Raw genomic sequence first — 12,502 nt, 5'->3', positions numbered from 1 at the left:
AGCCATAGCTAAGTCTCGAGAATCACCAGAATCAGTAAGTTGGAAAAGACAATGATCCTCAAGACCCACTGCAACAATAGACTGAGTCACCCTATCAGTGATGGTGCACTAATGTGAACTAAAGGTGACATCCACCTATGGAGAGTGTCGCAACGACTGACTGAGAGTAAATTTAGTTCCATCCCTAGAACCTAGAGGCTAGTACACATCGAGGAAAATGAGATTCCTCCTAGTAGATTGAATCTGAATGTTGCCTTTACCGAAAATGGTGTACTTTTCTCTGCCACCAAAAATAACATAATCTGGATAAAGTTGGTAGTCAGTAAACCAGTCTCTGTGATGGGCAAAATGATGAGAGGCACCTTAATCAATATACCAGGTAGGTGACTTCACATGATTTGTAGGTCTTTTAGTCATGAAGGCGTAAAAGACAGATTTCGTCTGCTTAGTGTGCTTTGCAGTGCTCGCTTTGGGTTATGAACCTGATTGCTTAGATTTGGCAACTAAGCGTTTCTGACATTCAACCTTCATGTTACCAAACTTGTGGCAATAGTTGCATTGAATGTTCTTACGAGAGCCTTCTGAATTTGGAGTAGAGGATTTATGTTGAGAAGATTGCTGAGACTTGTCTTAATCCTTCTTAAAGGATTTAGCAACAAAGGCTTGCTCTGAGGAGGTGGAGTTGGAACTGCTACCGAACTGTTGTTTCCACCAATCTTGTTGAAGTAGGAGTGTGCAGAGATTTGTGAATTTCAGATCAACACTAGAAGTGATGTTGAGAGTCTCGATAAAAATGCTTATAGAACTTGGGTAAGCTCCTAAGAGTGATGATCACAATGCCCTCTTCCTTCCATCTTGTGACCAATGGCAAACAATTGATCATAGATTTCCTGAATCCTAGTCATGTGAGTTGGGAGCAATGTTCGCTCATCTGTGATAATAGAAAATAGAGTTTTCTTCAAGAAGAAAGCTCTGCTTTTGTTAGAATTCTCATGAAGATTTTTGAGCTGTGCCAATATCTCAATAGCTGTCTTGTTGGATGGAACCTGAGAGGGTTGATCATCAGCTATAGATTATTTGAGAAGCATGACCGCCTCTCAATTATTCAGATCCCATGTATCCTGATTAGTACTAGGGGCAATTGGACATTGTGTAACACCTAGAACAACTTGATCAGTATTCCAATATTCAAAAATTGCTATTATGCATTGCTTCCAAGTGCCAATATTCCGACCATTGAATTTTTAATTGCTCTCGAACAAAATTTAAGTCAAAGATGCCATAGCAGATTTTTCAATGAAAAATGTGAAAATCTGTGAAGGCACGTACTTTGAGGAAAAAACGGAAGAGAAAATTTGAAAGAGTATGTAGAAGAGAGCTCAAAAAATTGAAAAAGAATTTGTTGTCGGTTTTTGATCTGCAGGCTCAAAAATTGAGGCACCTAGAAAAAACACACGACAACCAAGTTGAGATCTTGAAAAACCCACCAAGAATCTATAAATGTTTTTTGATCCGGTATAGAAAATCAGGATTTTGAACAAAAAAAATCCCGCTGCAAAAAAAACAACAAGAAATGGTGAAATGTGCGGAAAAAACAGACAACAGTTGCAGAAAAATAGCCGTAAGAAGCAGATATCATAGAAAATAATATAAAAAATTATTGCTCTGATAATCTTGAACAAGAAATTATAATATTTTTCAAAAAAATTCAAAGAATTGACTTTGATACCATATTACGAAGTAATTGGTAAAATACTTGCTTGTTATTAATAGGGACCGAGAGGTCAACATATACAAAAGAATAAAACAATGTTTCCTTAAGAAACGATCGTAAAGAATATAAACATTCTATTCTAGCTAAAAGAAAGCTAAAAAAAGCTAACAGATAACTACAAACTAAATAAATATTAGAAACATTGTAATATTTACAATAGATTACAAGTAGATAACCATTAACTAATAATAGAAGCTTATCTATTATTGTAATATAATTTAGTGTCTTAATGTTTTTAGGATCCTAACACATCTAGGAACACATTCTATATGCATGCAGCCTTGAATCAAAATGATTTATAGTGTTTTACAAATGTTTTATATGATGCTGTTATACTGTCACAGTCACCTTCAGGCACAGTCATAAAAAACGTCTTGCTTATCAAACACCAAAACTTATCTTGATGTAACGTCTTGTATTTAAGGTCCTCACTCTACGTTCTCAACATTACCAAACCAATACCCTACAATATTCATTCACCTTTCACGCATGCAAGTTGAAACTTGAAAACCTTCGTTACTTTGATTGATACATATGAAATATCAGTCCTCTTTCATTTCAAAACCATTGTAAACATCCTCTTCATGCCCTGCACCTGTGGTACAATGAAAAATGTATAAAATCAGACTAATATACAATATATTTTCCGGTGTGCAAAATGAAAGTTTTACATTTTACAAGCTCATGGGTCACCTTGTGTAGGGTTTTTAATCCTTCAACACAAAAATTGTGATATGTAAGTCAAAACTTAATCAAATAACATGAGACCAAAGCCAAAATAAAGTAGACTTAGAATACTATTGACCCCAATAGAATCAAATGGGCCATTATCGAACTGTTTATAGTCATAAAAAACAGGGAACTAGAGAAATTTTACTGAAAATCTTGATCAGTCCATACAAATGAAGCCCAAAAGGTTTCTTTAAGTCAATAATGATTTAATGCAACTGATCCATGTTCATAGGGTAACTTTTCAACTCCTTTTGCATGTTTTTTCCCTTGTTTTTTTGCAAAAATATGGATTCTTACAACTTTGCCAATTTGAGCAACTTTTGCGTTTTAAAGCCTAATGTTGATTTTAGGATCGCTGCAAATGTAATATCACTTCAATGTATATGTTTTCCAAAGGCAGCGATAGTTTTTATTTATATTAAGAATGAGCCAAGAAAAGAGATGTCCCTTCATGGGGCATGTCTATTAATTATTATAGAGTTAATATAATGACAATTATAATTTTATAGTTATATATATATATTTTATATAACTAATTTCCATAAATCATTATTATACTAATTTCTCTCAATATATATATTTAATATATCTCATGTGATATTAATTAAAAATATTTATATATATGTAATATCTTCAAAAGTTTAGACTCATAGGTTTATTTGACCGAAGCTACCACAAACAATAAATCTCCCTCTTAGCCAAGGAGGAAAAGCACATAAATTTGATACTACCTCAGTGTAATATCAAGGATAGCATGTTTAAGAATATCTTTGATCAGAAGATGCTCGCCATAAGATATCATCTCATGCTATCAGGAGTAGTGGCCTAAGAATATTAGGTCGCATGATATTCACCAAGTACTCTGAGCAATGGCCTTAGAATGTTAAGTCACATGATATTCACCAAATTTCCGAGTAGTGGCCTCCTGAACGTCGAGTTGCAAGGTATTAACCAAGTACTTTGAGTAATGACCTCCTAAACATCAAGTTGCATGATATTCACCAAGTACTCTTGAGTAATGGCCTCTTGAATATCAAGTTGCATGACATTCACCATGTACTCAAAAAATGTTTATATGGTATTTGCAATATCCTCAACCATAGGAACATTCATGTTCTGTTTGTGGAACTTAATCCACCATGCAAGATATAAATCTATCATAAGATATCCATCATAATAGAAGATTAAGTTATTTTAAGACTGTCACCTTTCAATAACTTCTACATATACAAATGATAATCACTTGGAAATCGTCACTTCCTCATGATGTACACATGGGGCAGGCTTATTAAAATCATGCAATCACACACATGGATTTTTTAGACTCCCTTTGAATATCAATCTTCTAAGCTCCTCATCCAAGTTGTCTCTCATGAAGTGTTAGACTTTTTTTGAATCTGATATCAAACTTCTTTTTTCTGCAAGAGCATCCCTGAAAAAGATTAAGGCAAATAGCTTTTATAGCAGGTATAGAAATACAAATAAGAGAGGGACTATAGTGAGTTGGTAAATGAAATACCTAAGGATAATAAATACTTATCCGCGCATCTTTTATACAAGTTGCTTCAATGAAGTTCCGTATGCATCAGATGAGGAAATGCCTCCATATAAGCATTTGTCAAACAATACGAATGAAACATTGAGTATTATTCCCCCCTTCAATGTAAAATTCTCATTCTTATACCACTGTAATGACCCTTGTACTACGTATCCTTTTTGGAATGTTATTTTTTCAAATTACGTTGACAATTTAGAATCTATAAATTTTCATCTCTAGCTTTGTACATGATCCACAATCAGATTGCAAGGATTGTTATTGGAGAGTCCAAAAACTTAATTCCATAGGTTCCTTGATCATCATAAACTCAATACGCCCTAGTAGTTAATAATCCTCTTAGAACGTGTGGCTAATCAAAATGGCTTTGTTGGCTCAACTGATCATATATTGCTATAGCAAGGAGAATATCCTTTGCTATATTTTGTGTCTCAAGACAACCCGATAGGTGACATCCACTTAGGATTTTACAGTCTAGGACTTTGACATCCGCTTAGGAGTGTATAATTGTTCATCAATGCAACTGGTACCGTAAGAAGACCTTTTGCACGATAATGATTTCCCTATCTTGTAACTAACAGTGCTTCACAACTTTCACAGTCTGATGGAACAAATGTTACATTGGTGATCTACTCAATATTGATGGCATGTAGTTTGAATTATCTACATGGTTTGGGTCAAAACCAGGTGGGCATTTGTAAGATGTCTCCCATTCCATGTTTACCTTACACACATCATTGCTTGCACATGTCCCAATAATTTTGCAGTGTCTTGGGACAACTTCCCATACTAAGCCAATGGAGTAGGATGAAATATTTTGTCTAATTGTACCTGACCAGTCTTCTAAATTGGTCTTCCTCACCTCTATCAATTTTCTTTTCGTTGATGTGTCTGATAGAGACCTAAATTTCTAGTCTCCATTTGTGCAAAATTGTTACTCCATTTGTGCAAAATTGTTATAACTCAATGTCAAGTATTTGAAGGTATTTCTATATACCTCTACATTCTCACAATGAATGGATATAACATATTTTTGCTAGAGATGATGAAAAGACCCAAGAGACTATAGACGGATTGTTTAAGTGATGTAAGTTATAACAACAATTGATATATATATATATATATATGACAGTCAAGTACATGAAGATAAGAATAACAAACACACCCTAGTCTAAGTAAACTCAACTAACTGTTATAATGAGGGTGCAACCAGGGTATTTCTACCTTTTGGTGTTGGTAATATTGTAGTTCCAGTTTATGATGATCTATCAACAAGTCTAATAGCTTACACTCATTTATCTAAACAATATTTGGCTCAGATGTCATATAATACATTGGAAGAGAAGCAAAGATAAAACATATATTCAAATACTATACAACGATGGAACTAAAAATGATGTCTATAAAATGAGGAATATAATAACCATTGTTCTGTGAATACAAAGAAGTGAAGTTTCGAATGCAACCAAAAACAACAAAAGCACACATGTGGTACGTTTTGCATACATCTGTCACACAAACATAGACATAGACCATTAAGAATTTTGGAAGGCATTCAAATCATGTTTTAAAAGATCAGCAATAATAGTATTAATGAAGAAAAAATATGTAGAGAGGGTTGGATGACAGAGTATTGTTCCCTGATTGTGTCCATAGCCCAAGTGGTGTCTTAGAAGAAATTCTCCCACCATTATCGAAGGGGTAGCCAGTAGTAGGAATTGGTGGACAATGAATCAATTGTTCGAGGGTCTCACTCTTGCTTACAGTGGTGATAAAGATATTGGAGCAAGGAGCGATAGAAACAAATAAAGTGTGTGTGTCATGATGAAGGCAAAAATCCATTGCCGGAAAGTCACTTTAGATGCTAGATGTCGTTAGGAGTAAAACCAATATCATAGGCTAAGTGTCTGAGGAATTAACAACAATTAGCGAATAAGGAAGAAACAAAGACAATTAGGAAGCCATTGGGAGTATTTATGTAGTAGAAAGCAGGATACCATATGCCGTCAAAGATAGGAATGCAAAATGGAGCCATATAATATCGAGCAACTCATACCCTCGATCAGAGATAAATTGATGAGTGTCGCCATTAATAGCGAATTAACATGTCAACATAGAAATGCTATAAACATTTGGATTAACAGGAAGTAGAGATCAAATATTATTAAAAGGGTGATTAAAATAATATCCATGATTATATAAATGTATCGAAGCAATCTTTGTTTATTGGTAATCAGAAACATTTTACTAAATTTATTATAAAGAAACGTGACCCTTTGAAAAGTCACTCTATGAAATATAAATAGGAGTAAGAAACAAATAACAGGGAGATACATTCAAAAAACACATTCAAACAAGCAATTATAAGATGTAATATATTTATTTGTACAGAAGGAAAGTGAGTCTTAATATGACTTTGTAATATGATTTCAATTATTTTATTTTAATAATAAATAAAAGCCGTTTGTTTATTATTTAAGGCATGGAGAATTAAAGTGTAGATGATTCGTCCTTTATAATCATTTAAAAAAACTCTGTATACAATTTAAATATTGGATAAGTGGACATGGTCGTTTAGCATCTTAAATGTGGTCATTGTAGATATTGTCAAATATTTAATTGTTTCCAAATTTGTGTCCAGTTTGTATCCCTACCAGAGAAGTTAAAGTTCAATTTTGGCTACATTAAGATCGCATATATATTTGATCTGTCGCATCTTGATTATTTAATTCTTGACGGTATAAGTTTGTAGAATTTTATAAAGTTGTATATGAAAATCTTCATTGTAGTTGACTCTATTGCCTAGATGAGCAAAGGCCTTGGTCTTTTTATTATTGAAATTAGAAAATCTATAACTTCCTTCTTACAAGCATCAAATCCATTGTTAAAACCTTATACAATTCATTCAATTCAACACTCAACATTCAGTTTCATTTTAATTGAGTTCAAGGATTTTGCCAACCGAAGAACTCTCCAAAGCTTAAATTCACTATAGAAAAGCTCTGAACCAAGTGATTAGGTTCGAGGAGGACTACCTGCCTAGGTGTAGCGGAGCCTGAAGTGCAAGGGAATCAAGGTGATTCTCATTCATTGGCCAGAACTGATTGCAGAATCCTATTGGAGAATTTTGGGAACCAACAATGTCCATGGTGAGCATTACATTGAACTTTGCTAGTGACAGATCAACGCTGCTATGCAACCTCACTTTTCGAAAGTGGGAGAACAACAATTCTGAGTAGTAGACGAAGAGACTGCCAAAATTAAAAAAATATGAGCTGGTTCGAACTTACAAAGGCATCGATGACAATAGTTATAAATGTGTTTTCTAGTGTGGAGACGACATAAGAAGCATCATAGTTTGTCTGCACATGCAACTCAGCTCTTGTTGTAGCGATGTTCGCTCATTCAACATCATGGATTACTACCTTGGGTCCTCTAGTTTTGTTTGTTCATTTGACTTTGTTGTTCTTGTAGTGTCATCAACTCACTCTTGGGCTCCACATCCTCTGGGGTGATAGTGTTGGGGGATTGAACCAGCGACATGGACTCATCATCCACAATAGATTAATTACATGTCATCACTGTATTTGACATTTGTAAAAACAAACACATCCTTTAATATTTACAAATATTGAAGATCACATATTCCTCTAATATTTGTTATATTTAGTTGTAGGTGGCATTGAGCAATTTAAATTGAGCAATGTAAATCATACTTGATAGCAATAATTGTGAGAAACTTCATTGGCGATATCTCTTGGCACCATATTGTGATGATACAAAAGTAAGTTTGTGCATTCCACATTCTCGTTGTCTCTGATTTTCTTATATTTGCAACTAGGCTCTGATACCATTTTGATTTTAGGATTGCTGCAAATGTGATAACATTGCCTTCAATATATGTGTTTTCCAAAGGCAGCGATCTCTTTTATTTATATTGAGAATGAGCCAAGAAGAGACATGTCCCATGAAGGGACATGTCTATTCATTATTATGTAATTAATATAATCACAATTATAATTTTTATAGTTATATATATATATTTATATAACTAGTTTCCATGAAGCATTATCATATTAATTTCTCTCAATATATATAGATATATATATTATATCTCACTTGATATATATATATAGAGTATAGACTCATAGGCTTATCCGACTGGAGCTAGCAAAAACAATAACACCTAAAGAGTTGAAATTTTGGAAAACGATTGGAAATGGTCTAAAATAACCTTACAAAACATTATTTAACTAAAACTAAGCAAAGTCCCTCAAGAATTACTTTTTTGTCTATATGAGGTTAATTAGCATGTATAGTGCCTTGCACCAGCATTGCCTTTTGTTCCATCATTGCCAATCATGTTGCCCACTCTTAACCCACCAACCATTGGAATAGTGACAAAGGTCGGTTTTGAAGGCTTGATAAAGCATAGTTTTATAATAACAATAACTTTGACCCATAATATTGGATTTTCGACTTTATACAATTAATAGGAAGTTTTCGTCAAGAAGTGCACAATGGTATCAATGGGTTTTGTGTATTTTGTTTTTGTGATAAAAGAATAATAGTTAAAAGTGATTTTGGTCTCATTGTTTGATAGGTCATGTCGTTGGCAATGATTATTTTGAACTCCTTATATATGAAGAATGTTTTCTAAGCACATGATAGTGAATTAACGTTAAGTGTTTGGTCACTTTTTTTACTCATAAAGATTTTTTTTAGTTTTGCATATTTTGTTTTTTTGATAAAAACTCGTAGTTCAAAGTTGATTTTGTTCTCATTGGTTTGATAGTCATGTCTTTGGCATGGTGAATTTTGAAATCCTTATAGATCAAAAATGTTTTCTAAGCACTTTGTAGTGAATTAAGTATTTGGTCACTTTGTTGACTGCAAAGATGTTTTTACTTGTCTTTTTATTTTGAAGACATGGATGATAGCACAATATAGACTTGAGATTCATGATCTCATTTTAATGGGAGTTTGATGTTGGAGAATATAGGGTTGTGATAATGGTGTCATGAAGGTTCTTGTATGCATGGAGCTTTGTCATGACGTGATAGCTTATGTGATCGCATAGTGTTGGTTGAGAAGTAAAGCATATTTGGTGGCCTAGACTAGACCTCTTAGATTTGTGCCTATTCAACGATAGTGCTTCATTTGTTTGGATTCATGTTAACTAGACTTATGGTTATGCCTATTTGTGATATTTGATCATTTAGGTTAATTGCTCTGGTATTCTCAGACTTGTGTGTCTTTTAAATGGTAAGGCGATTGAAACTTGTATGCATTTACATGCCATGGTTTTGGAGGTTTACCATGTTTAAGGAAACTATGGGTATTTGTAAGCTTGTAGAGAAATTTAGATCATGAATCTTGTGGGTGTGTTTTTTGATACAAGTAGTTGTAGGTTTGTGTGGTCATTTTTCATTCTTAATGTATGGTTCAAGGGCATCACACAAATCATTCTTAATGTGGCGATGTTGGTATATGATCAGTTAGCGTTTTAAAGTGGTTGCTTGATGAGCTCCTAAACATTGGTTACTAAAGTGTGGATTTGTGGTAAATTGGGTCTAGAGTTGATTTGGTGTTTGAGTCATGAAGAATTTTCATGATTATTTCTTGTTGTGTCTAATTTACTTGTTAGTGATAAGGTTTTAAGTTTGCATGCTTTTGCATTTACATGTGGTGGATATATGCTCCACTGCTTTTAGATCTACAAATTGTGTAGTTCTATGCAGTGTCTATAGCCATAGGGCATAGATAACTTGGATGTGGGTTGTTTATACCCATAAATTAATGCTTCACTGTTGTGCATAGATTAATGCTTCACTCTTAATTGAGTAGTCATGCTCTTTGATCAATCAGCCCTTGGCTTCCATAGATTGCTATTTCACTCTCTGTGATATTTGTTTGATTGCAAATGATCCTTGAGAACTATGAGGTTAAAGGATCAATTCCAACATGGTATTAGAGCTCAAAATCTACAATTTCCTGTTCATTTTTTTGAAGAATTCAGTCTTGGATTTTTTTTAGTGAATCACAAAGGCAAACAAATCTCATTATTGCATTTGGAAGGCACAAAAACCTAACAATTGATTGTCCATATGCCAAAATCAAGCAGTTGAAAAATTTTCAATTATTTTTGTGCTGCAAAGATTTTAAGGAATAGAAATCCATACAGCTGTAGGGACTCCATATGGTCTTACAAACGTCATTGAAATCTTTGCATGTCTGCATCATTTTACATATGGTTTTCAATGATTTTATTTGGTGGATTTTAATTTTTCTACTATTTTTTATTTTTTCAAAATCTGGGTTTTGGTCTGATTTGATATTCCTATTTGGCTGGCAGTGTTTTTTGGTGGTTGTGTTTTCAGATTTGCAGCTTGTGCAAGTGTTTACTTTCTCCACCTCGGCAGATCTCCGAAGTTGCTAACTGAAGCTTTGTTCATCAACCCGAAGTCATCCCTTGCCCTGTGTTTCTAGGATGGCTGTAGAGAATGGCTATCCTTGCGTTTTGGTACATTCCCCCAAGTTCGACAAGTCATATTTTGTCTCTATCAAAAGACAAGAGCCCTTTGGTCAAGTGCATTTCAGCCCTATCGGTCCATCCCTGTGCCCATGTAATATATGTCTAGGTCAAGTGCACCCTTATCAAAGTGAGAGCTATCTCCCATTCGGGTGATCTCTTCTGGACCCTCTTTCTCTGTTTTTGTCAATACACTAGTACACCGTCTACTATTCTAAGGGCCATGCCTACTATTCTAAGGCCTCTCTGTCGACATAACATGGTGGCGTTTTTTTGGTGTTGTGAGTGGTTTGGATTTGTGGAGGCCAAGTTTTCCATTTGCAGTGCTGTTTAATTTTTGCAATGTTTTAAACTCCAAGGCAATTGCATTCTTCGTCTACAATCACCACTTTGCTTGTTCTTGACATGTGTTTTGTTTTCTATGCATTTGAATTTCTTGATGAAATCATTTTTATTGATGACAAGGTTTGTTTTCCCAATTACCAATATTTGTTCAACGCTGAGCCAAGAAGTTAGTTTTTGGGCTCGAGAGTTTTCTGTTTTCCTCAAGTTTCTTGTGCTTTGTTTTACAAATCTATTGGTGTTTTTTTTAGCATTTTCTTTGACATTCTTTTTCTGTCCACAAACTAATTTTTCCAAATTTTCTGGGATTTTTTTTAATCCATTATCAGAGACTTTACTGGTGGCAACTCAAAATTGTTGATGATGCCTTTTTGGTTGTTTCTTCCTGTTAGCCCCATCTTTTTGCTAGGTCTCATTTCCCTTACTGAACAATATTTTCATTGATTCCTCACATAACTTTGGGATGGCTGTTTTAAGTCAATTGATAAATCACTTTGAATCCTCTCCCTCTCAAGTTCATGAGTTCCAAGTTCAAGCTTCAACAGTAGATACCATTTATCTTTGCCTATTGGCAAACGGGTGAAGAGTACTAAGTCAGATTGAACTTGAATTTTGTACTCATTTTTGTTGAAGGTCAAGGTTCAAAGTTCAAGTTGGGTAGTCCCAAGTGTCATAAAATTTTGTTGGTCAATAAGTCTCGGGTCTTTGTTTGTTGTCCTACAAGTCCGTCACCCAAGCTTTTAGTGAACTTGAACTTGTGAGCTTGCTTTTTTCATGGTTCAAGGCTCACTCTTATCTACATTACAAAAGTACTCATTGCAATGACAATTGGAGAAATATGCGCGAGAGGAGAATATTTCTAGTAAGTCATAAGTTTAAAATGTTATTTATAGAAAGTAATCATTAGAATGTAAGCTCATTGTGTGGAAAGATGTGTAATTGATTTCTTTTTCTGATTACTATCATTTCAGTAAGTGCCTGCCCACGAACAAATTAGTAATCACCACATCCTTAGTCATTTCTGCCTTTATATAAGTAAATAGTAAGGTAATTGCCCATAACGAAGCTAAGGGTTGCAAAGTGGAGACAACGGAGGTAACTGCAGAAACTCTCTTCTATCTAGGGAGATTTGATGAGTTCAGAAGGTGAGTAACAGTGATCTCCTTTTGAATTGCTGTTTATTCTTTGGAGAAATTCCTAGAGTTTTGATTATTGTTTTAGCTGCATGATTGCTATATTCTGTACAATTTTTTGAATTTGCAAGAGAAACACTTTGAGTCATGTTCTTCCCAAATGGGGGCAGACATCGTGTTTGATAAGTACCCTCCCAGAAATGGGTCATACTTCCTTGGCACAAGACAATTTAGATGAATTTCTTGAGAAGGTTAAAAATCCGGAAGAGGGGTACATGATGGAGAAGATAACTAATTGTGGTTTGGTTGAAGCCAGAGCTTTCCCTATGGTTGTGCCATGTCCTTTGAAGTACGTGAATAAATATGTTGTAGAATTGTAAGTGAACTTGTAAAGATTGATAGGGAAATTGCAATAATCGCAATGGGCATTCCTT

General features: G+C 34.3%; 1 protein-coding gene across 1 annotated transcript in view; it reads left to right on the top strand.

The window, feature by feature from the left end:
• The window catches only part of LOC149532455 (uncharacterized), a 112,338-nt gene that overhangs the window by 58,539 nt on the left and 41,297 nt on the right, over positions 1 to 12,502 (top strand). The window lies entirely within an intron of this gene.

Source organism: Cupressus sempervirens, chromosome 10 (genome assembly GCF_028749045.1).
Source record: "Cupressus sempervirens isolate cs-2001-9-10 chromosome 10, ASM2874904v1, whole genome shotgun sequence".
Classification (NCBI taxonomy): Eukaryota; Viridiplantae; Streptophyta; class Pinopsida; order Cupressales; family Cupressaceae; genus Cupressus; species Cupressus sempervirens.
The sequence above is the reverse complement of the archived record's forward strand: the minus strand, read 5'-3'. Positions and strand labels throughout refer to the sequence as shown.